Source organism: Charadrius vociferus, unplaced genomic scaffold, assembly GCF_000708025.1.
Source record: "Charadrius vociferus isolate BGI_N301 unplaced genomic scaffold, ASM70802v2 scaffold528, whole genome shotgun sequence".
NCBI lineage: Eukaryota > Metazoa > Chordata > Aves > Charadriiformes > Charadriidae > Charadrius > Charadrius vociferus.
In genome coordinates, this window is record NW_009649559.1 from 206,346 (window position 1) to 211,126 (window position 4,781).

Genomic DNA, 4,781 nt, shown 5'->3' on the forward strand with positions numbered 1-4,781 from the left:
TTCATTCCTCTCTGGCAGTAATACAGACTAGTTATCGTTAACCATGAAACTGCATCTTAACAGTATATTTAAATGCAACATCTAATTGTGGCAAACACTCTGAGAAATCATTTTTAGATTAAAAGCCATAAAAAACATAGAAAACAGATTTTAAAGAAATTCCAATTACAATTGTTTTCAGTGTTGACCAATTAAATCCATTTGCAATAAAAATATAGGCTAATGTAAAGAGCAGCCTATTAAGCTGAGCAACAGAGTACATCATACAGCCCAAGTTATGCTTCTTTGGATGGTCACATTTTAAACTAATCTCGTTACAGTTTGTCAATGAAATGGTTACCAGATGTCTAAAACATATCACACTGAATTTGGATGGCTACTGCAATGTAATTAACATCCAAAACCAGTATTGATTTTTAGTTATTAGAAGCACCTTGAGTATGCCAGCGTCCAGGTATCAAACATCTAAAGTGCATATTTTGATCATAAAATGTATATCCTGCTAATTGAACAAAAGCAGCAATATGTGCAGCTAGGAAGTGGTAGTAAGTATTAAGGATGGTCTTTTATTAAGCCAACCCTTCCTTTTATTTAGAGGAGGATTAAGAAAAAAACCCACACTACTGCTGTAACTCCAGTTGTGGGGACTTTTAGCTTGTTTTTTAACTTAGCATTTATTCAACACAAGAAATCTGCATTTTTCAAGAAGGCTGTAAAAAATTGGTGTTTTAGCACATCAGACTCTAGCAGCAGGTGTGTTTTTTGAGAAACTTGTAGCTATTTTGTAGCTTTATTATAAACCCTGGCCCCAAATACATCTATTATTATTTTGACAGATAAGTTAATTTCAAGGACTTAATATGTATTCTCACATTTTCATATTTAATTTTCTATGCACTGACATAAAAAACCTCACAACAGACTTTTTCAGAAAAAAAATAATTTTTTGTCCTCTTCCATTTTTAAAAGCCATCTTAGCTGATTCAACTCGGGATTCAAATAAGCATCTTAGTGCAGAAATGAATCTACTGTTTTGACAAGCTACATACTTACAGTTTATGCACAAGTTAGGAAAATGTGTAATGGCAAGATTTTTACAAATTAGTATAAGCTGTCTAGGTATTAGTCTACAAATGACAAAAATCTGTGAATTATGTGCTATTAGACATAAATATTACATGGATTTTATAATTTACAACAAAAATTATTTGTTTTCAACTTAAATTTTACTGCCTGCAGCAATAGCTTACAGCTTTAGGTAGTTTGTATGTTTGGCACATGAAAATGCAACTGATAAATTTGATACTGATTTCTGGGCAAAATTCTTAGAGGATACCACAGAAAATACTAACTAACTGTGAGGATTTACAACAGAACACCATGATGAGCAGACAGATCTTAAAAACAAATTGCAAAGACCCGAACTTAGTATCACAGATAATATAGAAATTCTATAAATCAACCATAACCTGAAAGATGATCTTTCTCAGAACAAGTTCTAGCATATTCCAAAAGAAAATGCATGTAACCACCTCAAGATGTATTCATCCTTTCTAGGCCACCCCGTCACTACAGTTTCATCCAGTAATAATACTGTTTGTGGGATTGTGCTATAAACCAATGAAGCAATTGCAAAAAAGACACACGCACACAGAGAAACGCAATTCAGGTGACTGCAGTGATCTGTATTACAACTCTCTATAGAGCTGCCCCGTATCCATACAACTGAAGCTGTAGCTCACTGCAGCACCAAATTATCTGCTCTGGGATGGGGGACTAAACCCGCTTACACAGGGGAAAAAATTATACCACAAAATTGCAGCCTTCAGTCATGACACGTGCTTGTACCTACACCAATACATCATTCAATCACCATCGCCTAGGATGGCTCCCTAGATTTTGCCCTTCTGCTGACAACCATTAACCTGGTAATAAAGCACCCAAAACACAATGAAAGCTTTTTTAAACCCCAACCTCATCACCTAGTCAACTGTTTTACTTGCTCTAATAAAAGACTAGCAAGGCTTTGAGCCTCTTATAATACAGGGAACCATTATCATTGCAAACGTATAACTGTCTTTGTATCTTTAATTGTACACAAGGAGGATTTTTAAATGCACGTACTTTTAACTGTGTTCATGTTGAAAAAAAACAAACAATAAAGATTACATCAAGACATCATAGAATAATTGGCCCGCCACAGCCATGCTAAGTCTAAAGCTGTTATTAAAAAACTTAGTTTCTTACAACCATAAGATTTTGATTACACTTTTGTTATTATTTGAATGCTCCACGGAAATGTTATTCCAATTTATAACTTTTGATACCAATACTAAGTAACATACCTACTCATACAATTACAGGATATTTTTTTATTGTAACATGCCCCAATTTTTTTATTGTAACATGACATGGTATAAAAGAACTGCTAGGAACTCCACTGTTTTTGCAGGGGGACAACCAAGCTATTTCTGAAGTACAAGAACAATAAAAAGATGCTTTTCAGCATCTCATCATTTATCCAGCAGTAAAAATGAAAAGCCTGCTCATTCATTTGTTGAAAGCAAAAACAAACCCAAAGCAAAAATGTTATAGAAGAATGCAAAGATAAAGTGACACCATGAGAGTTCTCCTGCAAGTTGAACTCCAATGTGCATATGTTGGGGATATTCTGGACTAGTAAAGGAGATGACATTTACTTCATCAGCATCTTCCCACCCCTACTCATACAGCATTCACAAAGAAATGACAGAAGTTAAGTTCATGAAGCCCATTTGTTTAATGTCCTCCTTTCCCAGATAGAGCTGAAAGATATTTTTGAAATACTTTGTAACATGACTCATTTAATGTGGTGGCAAAGATCTACTACAGATTGCTCTGGTAAAGGTGTTGGCAAAGCCTTGAGTGCTGAAAAAGCCTATACAACAACGTGGTGTGGCCTAGGTAGTGTGTTACAAAATTCTTACTGAATCCTTCTACAGAGGCTAGAGAGTCCTACCATAACCCTAGTTCCTCTCTGTATACAAGTTTTGGGGTGGCTATTTCTTGGTTATTCACTGTTTAAGTCCAGCTCAGAAACAGTCAGGGCAGCCAAACCCTGCCTACAAAGCCACCTAAACATCCTTCCTCACCTACAGTTTATAAACACTTGACAAGCAGTTCTTTCAGCAGGGACGCCAGCTTACAATGCCCTTATGCCATGACTACTGCTTCAGTTTTCACAGCACAACTGTCCGAGATGAGGCAGTTACTTAACCTAAGTGAGCTGCTCGTGCCCGTTCTCGGTGAGGCCCCACAGGCAAAGGTGAAGAGGCAGGCAGGACAAGTAAGCACGGCTGCCTAACCTCCCACTGATAAGCGCTTCTTCCAGCACAAAGATACAGGCACAGAAAGCAGCGCCGTAGTTCTGTTTGAGCATCAGAAGGACTGTACCAATTACATGGTGAATATTCCTTTTTTCAGACCTGTGGGAAATGTAGGCAACTTCAACACAAGGACGGCTACCAGCCCAGGGCTGGAACACCCTCCTCTGTTCCCTTACTTGTCCCATCATTGCAAACACATTAATGATCTCCTAACATGTTGAGACTGCTTTTTCTTGAACCATAAGGCTTTCCACCTCTCCAATTTCACGACAACATTTTTGCATTTCTTTGTGATTATTAAGTGGTGATAGGTGGTAGGTAAGAGCAGCACAGCACCTTACAGCTAGTTCAAGTTTATTCTTTCCAGTTGATTAGGAATTAGAAACCAGTTGCTTGGGAAGCATAATTTGATTTTGGACATTTTTTTAAAAACAGGTAAAATTTGTAGTGATCAGTAACCAGTCCAGCAAGGGGCCTCCACAAAGTGTAGCACTCAATGATAAGTTAATGAAACAAATTATTCTTCTGTATCTACCACGGCCAATTTCCCTGACTAAATAAGGCATATTACACGACTTCAGACTACAGCAACAGATGCCTTTTCTGAAATTACTTAACCTGTTCTACGATTTTTAAATTTCTGATAGTAACAAACGTTAATGATTCTGCAAGTCAAGTATAGAAAAAAGTTGCACTCACTGCTAAGAGGTATAGCGAACAACTGAAAGTCAACAACTCTAGGTTTTTAAAGTGTTTGTGAGTCGCATATAGTTGGAAACAGGAGGATAAGTCTGGTACTCTAAAATATTTCTTTAGAACATGTCCATTTGTCAAAACTATGGCAGGTATATAATTCAGCATTACTTCTGAAATCAGTGAATCCAATAAACAACTTTTAATTTTTAAAAAGGCTGTATGTAAACAAAACCACTTCTTATTGCCCCAACTTTCAACTGCAGTATTTTCCTCCTCTCTTCCTTGCTAGTTACAAATTCTTCAGTACAGTTCAATTAATTACAAATGGGATAGTCTCAGAGAAACTTACATTTCATTTGAAATATGTATTGTTTGTTTTCTTAGAATACAGTTAGTCACCTTTCTAAGCTATTATTTCTAAGTTAACACCAGGAAAAAGATGATCATAGCTTTTTACTATGAGATGGTGTTATGGTTTGAGAGACCCATAACAATTTGTTGTCGTTTAGACAATCATTCTATCACCCGATGACCCCTCCCCACCCGGGAAGGGGAATCAGGGAAAAGCAAGGAAACCCGGGAGCTGAAGTATAAACAGATTTAATAGAATAAGATTAGATAATTAACATCTGAGATAAATAACAGCACTAAAGAACCGATATTGATCCCGACACCAATACAGAATATGCAAAGATTATACTCAGCCAATTCTATCAGTAG